Below are 15,000 nucleotides of genomic sequence, written 5' to 3' on the forward strand. Positions count from 1 at the left end.
GGGTGAACGTCTGGGGCGGGCAGCATACACACTCTCCACGGCGGGCCGCGAAGACTTAGCGGGCGCAGCCGCCGGAGCGGGCCGCCGACGAGGCCTGAAACGCGGGGTGCGGCCGGGACCGTTCCCCCCCTTGCATTTCGCTGGATGATCAGACAGTCGCAAAGAACCGTCTGAAAATCCCGGGCCAAGTCCAGAAAGTGTCCGTAAAAGAGCTAGCGGGGCCCAGCCACTTTCCTCCAGCAAGTGCCCTTAGCTCAGTTTTGACCTCTCTCATTGCACTAAGTGTCTTCAAAAACCCAGTTCCTGTATTTCCCCCGGCACCGTAGAGAAATGCTGACAGCCTGGAACACTGTGGCGGCTGCACACGGCACTCCCATGCCCGCCGCGAGCAGCCTAGCCCCGCCTCAGACCCGCGAGAACCGCCCATCGGCACACGGCCCGCTGTGCGCCCGAGCCGTTTGGTGTAAAAACTGTCCAAAAGTGGTTTCGACCACTTAGGAACATCGTAGAGACTCGAAATAAAAAGGATTTTGTTGGAAAAGCGATTCTGAGGAAGGCTGTGTTAAAATTAATTTCGGGAAATGTCGTTTACCCCCCCCCAAATGGCTCCGAAGTACCCCCCCCCCACCCCCCCCCTAAAAAACCGTGTTCCGGGGGTTTTTCGAGAAAACAAACACACGGGGTATATAGAGGGGACTGAGACGAATCGAATGACGTGCTTTGCAAAGAAATCGGGGGCTCACAGCCCCCCCAGGAGAGGTTCAAAAGTCGGAGGACTGGTCACCTAACTCCCATTGAAGTCAATGGGGGAAAAATGAAAACTGTCAAAAAGGCTTAAAATGGTTCAAAAACCCACTGGGGCAGTAGATAATCATCCTATTTGAATTTTAAAAGTCTTAGTTTGGCGAAAAAATACCTTTTAATAATTGTTTTAGGGGTCAGAAAAATCAGCTCCGGCTGCCTGGTCACCTAGGGGAGATAGAAAATTTTTCTAAGTTTTTCACTCGGCCGCCTGGTCCCCTAACTCGAAAATTTTAAAGTGCTCCCATCGGTCCCGGGATAGGGTGGCTGATAGCTGGGAGCCCCCTGAGCACTGCCCCGGTGTTAGTTTTCGGAGAAATGCCCCCGTTGATTTGTTATGATTTTTTTTCCGCCGGCCGCCTGGTCGCCCTAATGCAAAGTCAATGGGAGTGAGGAGATAGAAAATTTTTCAAAGTTTTTCACTCGGCCGCCTGGTCCCCTAACTCGAAAATTTTAAAGTGCTCCCATCGGTCCCGGGATAGGGTGGCTGATAGCTGGGAGCCCCCTGAGCACTGCCCCGGTGTTAGTTTTCGGAGAAATGCCCCCGTTGATTTGTTATGATTTTTTTTCCGCCGGCCGCCTGGTCGCCCTAATGCAAAGTCAATGGGAGTGAGGAGATAGAAAATTTTTCAAAGTTTTTCACTCGGCCGCCTGGTCCCCTAACTCGAAAATTTTAAAGTGCTCCCATCGGTCCCGGGATAGGGTGGCTGATAGCTGGGAGCCCCCTGAGCACTGCCCCGGTGTTAGTTTTCGGAGAAATGCCTCCGTTGATTTGTTATGATTTTTTTTCCGCCGGCCGCCTGGTCGCCCTAATGTAAAGTCAATGGGAGTGAGGAGATAGAACATTTTTCAAAGTTTTTCACCCGGCCCCAAACGGCTCCAAAACACACTGGGGCTGTGGCTGGGACTCTCACCAGGACTGCCCCCTACTTTATTTCTGGATTAAAAAGCATTCTATATTAATTTTTCGATTTTTGGGACCCGGGACGCCTGGTCACCTAACTCCCCTTCTATCCCTATGGGGGGGGGGCGGGGACATCGAAAACGCTCCCATCGCCGCCGAGGCACGCTGCGGGGACTCTCCCTACCATCGCCCCATGCTTCCTTTGAAGAATATATGACGTTTTTCAATTTTCACCGACATTTGAAAATCAAAACTTCAGAACATTTCATAGTTATTCTCAATGGGTTGTCTAGGGGCACACATCTCTAAACTGGGGGAAATGCTCAAAATGATTAAAAAGAAAAACAATGCCCCCAGACCCGGGGGGCTGATAGCTGGGAGCCCCCTGAGCACAGCCCCGGTGTTAGTTTCTGGAGAAATGCCCCCGTTGATTTGTTATGATTTTTTTTCCGCCGGCCGCCTGGTCGCCCTAATGCAAAGTCAATGGGAGTGAGGAGATAGAATATTTTTCAAAGTTTTTCACTCGGCCGTCTGGTCCCCTGACTCGAAAATTTTAAAGTGCTCCCATCGGTCCCAGGGTAGGGTGGCTGATAGCTGGGAGCCCCCTGAGCACAGCCCCGGTGTTAGTTTCTGGAGAAATGCCCCCGTTGATTTGTTATGATTTTTTTTCCGCCGGCCGCCTGGTCGCCCTAATGTAAAGTCAATGGGAGTGAGGAGATAGAATATTTTTCAAAGTTTTTCACTCGGCCGTCTGGTCCCCTGACTCGAAAATTTTAAAGTGCTCCCATCGGTCCCAGGGTAGGGTGGCTGATAGCTGGGAGCCCCCTGAGCACAGCCCCGGTGTTAGTTTCTGGAGAAATGCCCCCGTTGATTTGTTATGATTTTTTTTCCGCCGGCCGCCTGGTCGCCCTAATGTAAAGTCAATGGGAGTGAGGAGATAGAATATTTTTCAAAGTTTTTCACTCGGCCGTCTGGTCCCCTGACTCGAAAATTTTAAAGTGCTCCCATCGGTCCCAGGGTAGGGTGGCTGATAGCTGGGAGCCCCCTGAGCACAGCCCCGGTGTTAGTTTCTGGAGAAATGCCCCCGTTGATTTGTTATGATTTTTTTTCCGCCGGCCGCCTGGTCGCCCTAATGCAAAGTCAATGGGAGTGAGGAGATAGAATATTTTTCAAAGTTTTTCACTCGGCCGTCTGGTCCCCTGACTCGAAAATTTTAAAGTGCTCCCATCGGTCCCAGGGTAGGGTGGCTGATAGCTGGGAGCCCCCTGAGCACTGCCCCGGTGTTAGTTTTCGGAGAAATGCCTCCGTTGATTTGTTATGATTTTTTTTCCGCCGGCCGCCTGGTCGCCCTAATGCAAAGTCAATGGGAGTGAGGAGATAGAAAATTTTTCAAAGTTTTTCACTCGGCCGCCTGGTCCCCTAACTCGAAAATTTTAAAGTGCTCCCATCGGTCCCGGGATAGGGTGGCTGATAGCTGGGAGCCTCCTGAGCACTGCCCCGGTGTTAGTTTCTGGAGAACTGCCCCCGTTGATTTGTTATGATCCGTAGTTGCCGGCCGGCCGCCCGGCATTGCTCTATCGGATGGAGCGTGGGCTGGCTATGGGAGATTTAGCGATTTTCGGAACCGGCCCCGATGGCCCCCCAAACCGGGTGGCCACGAGGTGGGACCCCCCTGAGCACTGCCCCGGTGTTAGTTTTCGGAGAAATGCCCCCGTTGATTTCTTATGATCCGTAGTTGCCGGCCGGCCGCCCGGCATTGCTCTATCGGATGGAGCGTGGGCTGGCTATGGGAGATTTAGCGATTTTCGGAACCGGCCCCGATCGCCCCCCAAACCGGGTGGCCACGAGGTGGGACCCCCCTGAGCACTGCCCCGGTGTTAGTTTTCGGAGAAATGCCCCCGTTGATTTCTTATGATCCGTAGTTGCCGGCCGGCCGCCCGGCATTGCTCTATCGGATGGAGCGTGGGCTGGCTATGGGAGATTTAGCGATTTTCGGAACCGGCCCCGATCGCCCCCCAAACCGGGTGGCCACGAGGTGGGACCCCCCTGAGCACTGCCCCGGTGTTAGTTTTCGGAGAAATGCCCCCGTTGATTTGTTATGATCCGTAGTTGCCGGCCGGCCGCCCGGCATTGCTCTATCGGATGGAGCGTGGGCTGGCTATGGGAGATTTAGCGATTTTCGGAACCGGCCCCGATCGCCCCCCAAACCGGGTGGCCACGAGGTGGGACCCCCCTGAGCACTGCCCCGGTGTTAGTTTTCGGAGAAATGCCCCCGTTGATTTGTTACGATTATTTTTCGCCCAGGCGATGTGCCTTTTCATTTTGTTTTGCACTTTCCTTCATTCCTTGGTGCATGCTACCATCTAACGGACACATTTCGGTACTGCAGTTTGAAAGTAATTTCCCCGTCTAGGGATCTCTCAATGCCCTGGGCTGCGAAAGGAGGGCAAGGACACCCTATGTTCTCATGAGTGCAAAGCCCCCCCGGCTTCAAGGCATTCCAAAAGGAAAACCGGAGACACTGCTGTACACACACACACACACACACACACACACACACACACACACACACACACACACAGAGAGAGAGAGAGAGAGAGAGAGAGAGAGAGAGATAGAGAGAGAGTAGTCACACAGTGGAATAAACTCCCCAGCGATGTGGTAGAAGCTGAAAGTTGGGGAACATTGTGATGGTCTATATTTCTTGGCAGATAATAAAAGATGCTCTTATCATGCCTCCGTTGATGTGTTATGATCCATAGGTTGCCGGCCGCCCGGCATTGCTCTGATCGGATGGACCGTGGGCTGCCTATGGCAGAGTATGGGCGATTCTTCAGCCGGCCCCGATGGCCCCCCAAACCGGGTGGCCACGAGGTGGGACCCCCCTGAGCACTGCCCCGGTGTTAGTTTTCGGAGAAATGCCCCCGTTGATTTCTTATGATCCGTAGTTGCCGGCCGGCCGCCCGGCATTGCTCTATCGGATGGAGCGTGGGCTGGCTATGGGAGATTTAGCGATTTTCGGAACCGGCCCCGATCGCCCCCCAAACCGGGTGGCCACGAGGTGGGACCCCCCTGAGCACTGCCCCGGTGTTAGTTTTCGGAGAAATGCCCCCGTTGATTTCTTATGATCCGTAGTTGCCGGCCGGCCGCCCGGCATTGCTCTATCGGATGGAGCGTGGGCTGGCTATGGGAGATTTAGCGATTTTCGGAACCGGCCCCGATCGCCCCCCAAACCGGGTGGCCACGAGGTGGGACCCCCCTGAGCACTGCCCCGGTGTTAGTTTTCGGAGAAATGCCCCCGTTGATTTGTTATGATCCGTAGTTGCCGGCCGGCCGCCCGGCATTGCTCTATCGGATGGAGCGTGGGCTGGCTATGGGAGATTTAGCGATTTTCGGAACCGGCCCCGATCGCCCCCCAAACCGGGTGGCCACGAGGTGGGACCCCCCTGAGCACTGCCCCGGTGTTAGTTTTCGGAGAAATGCCCCCGTTGATTTGTTACGATTATTTTTCGCCCAGGCGATGTGCCTTTTCATTTTGTTTTGCACTTTCCTTCATTCCTTGGTGCATGCTACCATCTAACGGACACATTTCGGTACTGCAGTTTGAAAGTAATTTCCCCGTCTAGGGATCTCTCAATGCCCTGGGCTGCGAAAGGAGGGCAAGGACACCCTATGTTCTCATGAGTGCAAAGCCCCCCCGGCTTCAAGGCATTCCAAAAGGAAAACCGGAGACACTGCTGTACACACACACACACACACACACACACACACACACACACACACACACACACACACAGAGAGAGAGAGAGAGAGAGAGAGAGAGAGAGAGATAGAGAGAGAGTAGTCACACAGTGGAATAAACTCCCCAGCGATGTGGTAGAAGCTGAAAGTTGGGGAACATTGTGATGGTCTATATTTCTTGGCAGATAATAAAAGATGCTCTTATCATGCCTCCGTTGATGTGTTATGATCCATAGGTTGCCGGCCGCCCGGCATTGCTCTGATCGGATGGACCGTGGGCTGCCTATGGCAGAGTATGGGCGATTCTTCAGCCGGCCCCGATGGCCCCCCAAACCGGGTGGCCACGAGGTGGGACCCCCCTGAGCACTGCCCCGGTGTTAGTTTTCCGAGAAATGCCCCCGTTGATTTGTTATGATCCGTAGTTGCCGGCCGGCCGCCCGGCAGTGCTCTATCGGATGGAGCGTGGGCTGGCTATGGGAGATTTAGCGATTTTCGGAACCGGCCCCGATCGCCCCCCAAACCGGGTGGCCACGAGGTGGGACCCCCCTGAGCACTGCCCCGGTGTTAGTTTTCCGAGAAATGCCCCCGTTGATTTGTTATGATCCGTAGTTGCCGGCCGGCCGCCCGGCAGTGCTCTATCGGATGGAGCGTGGGCTGGCTATGGGAGATTTAGCGATTTTCGGAACCGGCCCCGATCGCCCCCCAAACCGGGTGGCCACGAGGTGGGACCCCCCTGAGCACTGCCCCGGTGTTAGTTTTCCGAGAAATGCCCCCGTTGATTTGTTATGATTATTTTTCGCCCAGGCGATGTGCCTTTTCATTTTGTTTTGCACTTTCCTTCATTCCTTGGTGCATGCTACCATCTAACGGACACATTTCGGTACTGCAGTTTGAAAGTAATTTCCCCGTCTAGGGATCTCTCAATGCCCTGGGCTGCGAAAGGAGGGCAAGGACACCCTATGTTCTCATGAGTGCAAAGCCCCCCCGGCTTCAAGGCATTCCAAAAGGAAAACCGGAGACACTGCTGTACACACACACACACACACACACACACACACACACACACACACACACACACACACAGAGAGAGAGAGAGAGAGAGAGAGAGATAGAGAGAGAGTAGTCACACAGTGGAATAAACTCCCCAGCGATGTGGTAGAAGCTGAAAGTTGGGGAACATTGTGATGGTCTATATTTCTTGGCAGATAATAAAAGATGCTCTTATCATGCCTCCGTTGATGTGTTATGATCCATAGGTTGCCGGCCGCCCGGCATTGCTCTGATCGGATGGACCGTGGGCTGCCTATGGCAGAGTATGGGCGATTCTTCAGCCGGCCCCGATGGCCCCCCAAACCGGGTGGCCACGAGGTGGGACCCCCCTGAGCACTGCCGCGGTGTTAGTTTTCCGAGAAATGCCCCCGTTGATTTGTTATGATCCGTAGTTGCCGGCCGGCCGCCCGGCATTGCTCTATCGGATGGAGCGTGGGCTGGCTATGGGAGATTTAGCGATTTTCGGAACCGGCCCCGATGGCCCCCCAAACCGGGTGGCCACGAGGTGGGACCCCCCTGAGCACTGCCCCGGTGTTAGTTTTCGGAGAAATGCCCCCGTTGATTTGTTATGATCCGTAGTTGCCGGCCGGCCGCCCGGCATTGCTCTATCGGATGGAGCGTGGGCTGGCTATGGGAGATTTAGCGATTTTCGGAACCGGCCCCGATGGCCCCCCAAACCGGGTGGCCACGAGGTGGGACCCCCCTGAGCACTGCCCCGGTGTTAGTTTTCGGAGAAATGCCCCCGTTGATTTGTTATGATCCGTAGTTGCCGGCCGGCCGCCCGGCATTGCTCTATCGGATGGAGCGTGGGCTGGCTATGGGAGATTTAGCGATTTTCGGAACCGGCCCCGATCGCCCCCCAAACCGGGTGGCCACGAGGTGGGACCCCCCTGAGCACTGCCCCGGTGTTAGTTTTCCGAGAAATGCCCCCGTTGATTTGTTACGATTATTTTTCGCCCAGGCGATGTGCCTTTTCATTTTGTTTTGCACTTTCCTTCATTCCTTGGTGCATGCTGCCATCTAACGGACACATTTCGGTACTGCAGTTTGAAAGTAATTTCCCCGTCTAGGGATCTCTCTCTCGTCTAGGGACACTGCTGTACACACACACACACACACACACACACACACACACACACACACACACACACACACACACACACACACAGTGAGAGAGAGGGAGAGATAGAGAGAGAGAGAGGTGGAGAGGGAGAGAGAGGTGGAGATAGAGAGATGGAGATAGAGAGAGATGGAGATAGAGAGAGATGGAGATAGAGAGAGAGATGGTGATAGAGAGAGAGTCGTCACACTCTGGAACAAACTCCCCAGAAGCTGAAAGTTGGGGAACATTATGATGATCTTTATTTCTTGGCAGATAATAAATGATGATCTTACAGAGGGCGACTTACAACACCAGTGCAAACATACAGCGAAGGACAAGGCATCAATCGCGACAGAATCCCTTGAGTTAAAGCAGCAGATTCAGAATAACACACGTCAAAACAGACTGGAGACTAAAACGAGCACGAAAGGTGTCGAATATGTGGCCTCCTCTCGCTTGTAAACTCTCTCGTGTTCCTGTCGATGGGGTCGGCGGCTCGGGGCAGCGGCCTAGCAGCAGCAGGCAGGCCACCCGGCTGCCTGGGGCTGACCTCCGGGGCAGGCAGGCAGGCAGGCAGACCTCCAGGGCAGGCAGGCAGGCAGGCAGGCAGACCTCCAGGGCAGGCAGGCAGGTAGGCCGTGCTGCTGCCAGGGCTGGCAGGCTGACCTCCAGGGCAGGCAGGCAGGCAGGCAGACCTCCAGGGCTGGCAGGCTGACCTCCAGGGCAGGCAGGCAGGCAGGCAGGCAGACCTCCAGGGCTAACAGGCTGACCTCCAGGGCTGGCAGGCTGACCTCCAGGGCTGGAAGGCAGGATGGCAGACCTCCAGGGCAGGCAGGCAGGCAGGCAGGCAGACCTCCAGGGCTGGCAGGGAGACCTCCAGGGCTGGCAGGCAGGCAGGCAGGGCTGTGTGGCTGGGGAGGGCAGGCTGGCAGGCAGGTAGGCCGTGCTGCTGCCAGGGCTGGAAGGCTGACCTCCAGGGCAGGCAGGCAGGCAGACCTCCAGGGCAGGCAGGCAGGTAGGCCGTGCTGCTGCCAGGGCTGGCAGGCTGACCTCCAGGGCAGGCAGGCAGGCAGGCAGACCTCCAGGGCTGGCAGGCTGACCTCCAGGGCAGGCAGGCAGGCAGGCAGGCAGACCTCCAGGGCTAACAGGCTGACCTCCAGGGCTGGCAGGCTGACCTCCAGGGCTGGAAGGCAGGATGGCAGACCTCCAGGGCAGGCAGGCAGGCAGGCAGGCAGGCAGGCAGACCTCCAGGGCTGGCAGGGAGACCTCCAGGGCTGGCAGGCAGGCAGGCAGGGCTGTGTGGCTGGGGAGGGCAGGCTGGCAGGCAGGTAGGCCGTGCTGCTGCCAGGGCTGGAAGGCTGACCTCCAGGGCAGGCAGGCAGGCAGACCTCCAGGGCAGGCAGGCAGGTAGGCCGTGCTGCTGCCAGGGCTGGCAGGCTGACCTCCAGGGCTGGCAGGCTGACCTCCAGGGCAGGCAGTGCTGCTGCCAGGGCAGGCAGGCAGACCTCCAGGGCTGGATAGCAGACCTCCAGGGCAGGCAGTGCTGCTTCCAGGGCTGGATAGCAGACCTCCAGGGCTAACAGGCTGACCTCCAGGGCTAACAGGCAGGCAGGCAGACCTCCAGGGCAGGCAGGCAGACCTCCAGGGCTAACAGGCTGACCTCCAGGGCAGGCAGGCAGACCTCCAGGGCAGGCAGTGCTGCTACCAGGGCAGGCAGTGCTGCTACCAGGGCTGGAAGGCAGACCTCCAGGGCTAACAGGCAGGCAGGCAGACCTCCAGGGCTGGAAGGCAGACCTCCAGGGCTGGCAGGCTGACCTCCAGGGCTAACAGGCAGACCTCCAGGGCTAACAGGCTGACCTCCAGGGCTAACAGGCAGGCAGGCAGACCTCCAGGGCTGGATAGCAGACCTCCAGGGCTAACAGGCAGACCTCCAGGGCTGGATAGCAGACCTCCAGGGCTGGCAGGCAGACCTCCAGGGCTGGATAGCAGACCTCCAGGGCTAACAGGCAGACCTCCAGGGCTGGAAGGCAGACCTCCAGGGCTGGCAGGCTGACCTCCAGGGCAGGCAGTGCTGCTGCCAGGGCAGGCAGGCAGACCTCCAGGGCTGGATAGCAGACCTCCAGGGCAGGCAGTGCTGCTTCCAGGGCTGGATAGCAGACCTCCAGGGCTAACAGGCTGACCTCCAGGGCTAACAGGCAGGCAGGCAGACCTCCAGGGCAGGCAGGCAGACCTCCAGGGCTAACAGGCTGACCTCCAGGGCAGGCAGTGCTGCTACCAGGGCAGGCAGGCTGTCCTCCAGGGCTGGATAGCAGACCTCCAGGGCAGGCAGTGCTGCTACCAGGGCAGGCAGGCTGTCCTCCAGGGCTGGATAGCAGACCTCCAGGGCAGGCAGTGCTGCTACCAGGGCAGGCAGGCTGTCCTCCAGGGCTGGATAGCAGACCTCCAGGGCAGGCAGTGCTGCTACCAGGGCTGGATAGCAGACCTCCAGGGCTGGATGGCAGGCAGGCAGACCTCCAGGGATGGATAGCAGACCTCCAGGGCTGGAAGGCAGGCAGGCAGACCTCCAGGGCAGGCAGTGCTGCTACCAGGGCTGGATAGCAGACCTCCAGGGCTGGATGGCAGGCAGGCAGACCTCCAGGGATGGATAGCAGACCTCCAGGGCTGGAAGGCAGGCAGGCAGACCTCCAGGGCAGGCAGTGCTGCTACCAGGGCTGGATAGCAGACCTCCAGGGCTAACAGGCAGACCTCCAGGGCTGGAAGGCAGACCTCCAGGGCTGGCAGGCTGACCTCCAGGGCAGGCAGTGCTGCTGCCAGGGCAGGCAGGCAGACCTCCAGGGCTGGATAGCAGACCTCCAGGGCAGGCAGTGCTGCTTCCAGGGCTGGATAGCAGACCTCCAGGGCTAACAGGCTGACCTCCAGGGCTAACAGGCAGGCAGGCAGACCTCCAGGGCAGGCAGGCAGACCTCCAGGGCTAACAGGCTGACCTCCAGGGCAGGCAGTGCTGCTACCAGGGCAGGCAGGCTGTCCTCCAGGGCTGGATAGCAGACCTCCAGGGCAGGCAGTGCTGCTACCAGGGCAGGCAGGCTGTCCTCCAGGGCTGGATAGCAGACCTCCAGGGCAGGCAGTGCTGCTACCAGGGCAGGCAGGCTGTCCTCCAGGGCTGGATAGCAGACCTCCAGGGCAGGCAGTGCTGCTACCAGGGCTGGATAGCAGACCTCCAGGGCTGGATGGCAGGCAGGCAGACCTCCAGGGATGGATAGCAGACCTCCAGGGCTGGAAGGCAGGCAGGCAGACCTCCAGGGCAGGCAGTGCTGCTACCAGGGCTGGATAGCAGACCTCCAGGGCTGGATGGCAGGCAGGCAGACCTCCAGGGATGGATAGCAGACCTCCAGGGCTGGAAGGCAGGCAGGCAGACCTCCAGGGCAGGCAGTGCTGCTACCAGGGCTGGATAGCAGACCTCCAGGGCTAACAGGCAGACCTCCAGGGCTGGAAGGCAGGCAGTGCTGCTACCAGGGCAGGCAGGCAGACCTCCAGGGCTAACAGGCTGACCTCCAGGGCAGGCAGTGCTGCTACCAGGGCTGGATAGCAGACCTCCAGGGCTGGATAGCAGACCTCCAGGGCTAACAGGCAGACCTCCAGGGCTGGCAGGCAGGCAGGCAGACCTCCAGGGCAGGCAGTGCTGCTACCAGGGCTGGATAGCAGACCTCCAGGGCAGGCAGTGCTGCTACCAGGGCAGGCAGGCTGTCCTCCAGGGCTGGATAGCAGACCTCCAGGGCAGGCAGTGCTGCTACCAGGGCTGGATAGCAGACCTCCAGGGCTGGATGGCAGGCAGGCAGACCTCCAGGGATGGATAGCAGACCTCCAGGGCTGGAAGGCAGGCAGGCAGACCTCCAGGGCAGGCAGTGCTGCTACCAGGGCTGGATAGCAGACCTCCAGGGCTAACAGGCAGACCTCCAGGGCTGGAAGGCAGGCAGTGCTGCTACCAGGGCAGGCAGGCAGACCTCCAGGGCTAACAGGCTGACCTCCAGGGCAGGCAGTGCTGCTACCAGGGCTGGATAGCAGACCTCCAGGGCTGGATAGCAGACCTCCAGGGCTAACAGGCAGACCTCCAGGGCTGGCAGGCAGGCAGGCAGACCTCCAGGGCAGGCAGTGCTGCTACCAGGGCTGGATAGCAGACCTCCAGGGCAGGCAGTGCTGCTACCAGGGCAGGCAGTGCTGCTGCCAGGGCTGGATGGCAGGCAGGCAGACCTCCAGGGCTAACAGGCTGACCTCCAGGGCAGGCAGGCAGACCTCCAGGGCTAACAGGCTGACCTCCAGGGCAGGCAGTGCTGCTACCAGGGCAGGCAGGCTGTCCTCCAGGGCTGGATAGCAGACCTCCAGGGCAGGCAGTGCTGCTACCAGGGCAGGCAGGCTGTCCTCCAGGGCTGGATAGCAGACCTCCAGGGCAGGCAGTGCTGCTACCAGGGCTGGATAGCAGACCTCCAGGGCTGGATGGCAGGCAGGCAGACCTCCAGGGATGGATAGCAGACCTCCAGGGCTGGAAGGCAGGCAGGCAGACCTCCAGGGCAGGCAGTGCTGCTACCAGGGCTGGATAGCAGACCTCCAGGGCTGGATGGCAGGCAGGCAGACCTCCAGGGATGGATAGCAGACCTCCAGGGCTGGAAGGCAGGCAGGCAGACCTCCAGGGCAGGCAGTGCTGCTACCAGGGCTGGATAGCAGACCTCCAGGGCTAACAGGCAGACCTCCAGGGCTGGAAGGCAGACCTCCAGGGCTGGCAGGCTGACCTCCAGGGCAGGCAGTGCTGCTGCCAGGGCAGGCAGGCAGACCTCCAGGGCTGGATAGCAGACCTCCAGGGCAGGCAGTGCTGCTTCCAGGGCTGGATAGCAGACCTCCAGGGCTAACAGGCTGACCTCCAGGGCTAACAGGCAGGCAGGCAGACCTCCAGGGCAGGCAGGCAGACCTCCAGGGCTAACAGGCTGACCTCCAGGGCAGGCAGTGCTGCTACCAGGGCAGGCAGGCTGTCCTCCAGGGCTGGATAGCAGACCTCCAGGGCAGGCAGTGCTGCTACCAGGGCAGGCAGGCTGTCCTCCAGGGCTGGATAGCAGACCTCCAGGGCAGGCAGTGCTGCTACCAGGGCAGGCAGGCTGTCCTCCAGGGCTGGATAGCAGACCTCCAGGGCAGGCAGTGCTGCTACCAGGGCTGGATAGCAGACCTCCAGGGCTGGATGGCAGGCAGGCAGACCTCCAGGGATGGATAGCAGACCTCCAGGGCTGGAAGGCAGGCAGGCAGACCTCCAGGGCAGGCAGTGCTGCTACCAGGGCTGGATAGCAGACCTCCAGGGCTGGATGGCAGGCAGGCAGACCTCCAGGGATGGATAGCAGACCTCCAGGGCTGGAAGGCAGGCAGGCAGACCTCCAGGGCAGGCAGTGCTGCTACCAGGGCTGGATAGCAGACCTCCAGGGCTAACAGGCAGACCTCCAGGGCTGGAAGGCAGGCAGTGCTGCTACCAGGGCAGGCAGGCAGACCTCCAGGGCTAACAGGCTGACCTCCAGGGCAGGCAGTGCTGCTACCAGGGCTGGATAGCAGACCTCCAGGGCTGGATAGCAGACCTCCAGGGCTAACAGGCAGACCTCCAGGGCTGGCAGGCAGGCAGGCAGACCTCCAGGGCAGGCAGTGCTGCTACCAGGGCTGGATAGCAGACCTCCAGGGCAGGCAGTGCTGCTACCAGGGCAGGCAGGCTGTCCTCCAGGGCTGGATAGCAGACCTCCAGGGCAGGCAGTGCTGCTACCAGGGCTGGATAGCAGACCTCCAGGGCTGGATGGCAGGCAGGCAGACCTCCAGGGATGGATAGCAGACCTCCAGGGCTGGAAGGCAGGCAGGCAGACCTCCAGGGCAGGCAGTGCTGCTACCAGGGCTGGATAGCAGACCTCCAGGGCTAACAGGCAGACCTCCAGGGCTGGAAGGCAGGCAGTGCTGCTACCAGGGCAGGCAGGCAGACCTCCAGGGCTAACAGGCTGACCTCCAGGGCAGGCAGTGCTGCTACCAGGGCTGGATAGCAGACCTCCAGGGCTGGATAGCAGACCTCCAGGGCTAACAGGCAGACCTCCAGGGCTGGCAGGCAGGCAGGCAGACCTCCAGGGCAGGCAGTGCTGCTACCAGGGCTGGATAGCAGACCTCCAGGGCAGGCAGTGCTGCTACCAGGGCAGGCAGTGCTGCTGCCAGGGCTGGATGGCAGGCAGGCAGACCTCCAGGGCTAACAGGCTGACCTCCAGGGCAGGCAGGCAGACCTCCAGGGCTAACAGGCTGACCTCCAGGGCAGGCAGTGCTGCTACCAGGGCAGGCAGGCTGTCCTCCAGGGCTGGATAGCAGACCTCCAGGGCAGGCAGTGCTGCTACCAGGGCAGGCAGGCTGTCCTCCAGGGCTGGATAGCAGACCTCCAGGGCAGGCAGTGCTGCTACCAGGGCAGGCAGGCTGTCCTCCAGGGCTGGATAGCAGACCTCCAGGGCAGGCAGTGCTGCTACCAGGGCTGGATAGCAGACCTCCAGGGCTGGATGGCAGGCAGGCAGACCTCCAGGGATGGATAGCAGACCTCCAGGGCTGGAAGGCAGGCAGGCAGACCTCCAGGGCAGGCAGTGCTGCTACCAGGGCTGGATAGCAGACCTCCAGGGCTAACAGGCAGACCTCCAGGGCTGGAAGGCAGGCAGTGCTGCTACCAGGGCAGGCAGGCTGTCCTCCAGGGCTGGAAGGCAGACCTCCAGGGCTGGCAGGCTGACCTCCAGGGCAGGCAGGCCGGGCCCCCGGTGCTGCATCTCGGCCGCTGCCTGGGGCGGACCGGCCCGGGTGCCCTTGCGCTTTTTCGACACCAGGGGGCAGTTGGGTGCCATTCCGTCCCTCGTGTGGCGAAATGGCGGTACTGCACCTCCGCCTTTTTGCTGGAGAAAGTCCGCAGTCGGGACAATGCGCCACACGGTCCGTCGGCAGGAGGCCCGGGCCCGGGCACAACTCCCCGGTGGGGACGGACGCCGGGCTGGAGCTTCCCTTCAGCACACACACTCACTCACTCACTGACCGACCGACTGACTGCAGGAAAGGCTCCCGGCTCCCAGCGCTCAGTCAGCAGGCCTACTCCTCCCCGGTGGGGACGGACGCCGGGCTGGAGCTTCCCTTCAGCACACACACTCACTCACTCACTGACCGACCGACTGACTGCAGGAAAGGCTCCCGGCTCCCAGCGCTCAGTCAGCAGGCCTACTCCTCCCCGGTGGGGACGGACGCCGGGCTGGAGCTTCCCTTCAGCACACACACTCACTCACTCACTGACCGACCGACTGACTGCAGGAAAGGCTCCCGGCTCCCAGCGCTCAGTCAGCAGGCCTACTCCTCCCCGGTGGGGACGGACGCC

This window comes from Amia ocellicauda, unplaced genomic scaffold, assembly GCF_036373705.1.
Source record: "Amia ocellicauda isolate fAmiCal2 unplaced genomic scaffold, fAmiCal2.hap1 HAP1_SCAFFOLD_275, whole genome shotgun sequence".
In the NCBI taxonomy this organism is placed as follows: Eukaryota; Metazoa; Chordata; class Actinopteri; order Amiiformes; family Amiidae; genus Amia; species Amia ocellicauda.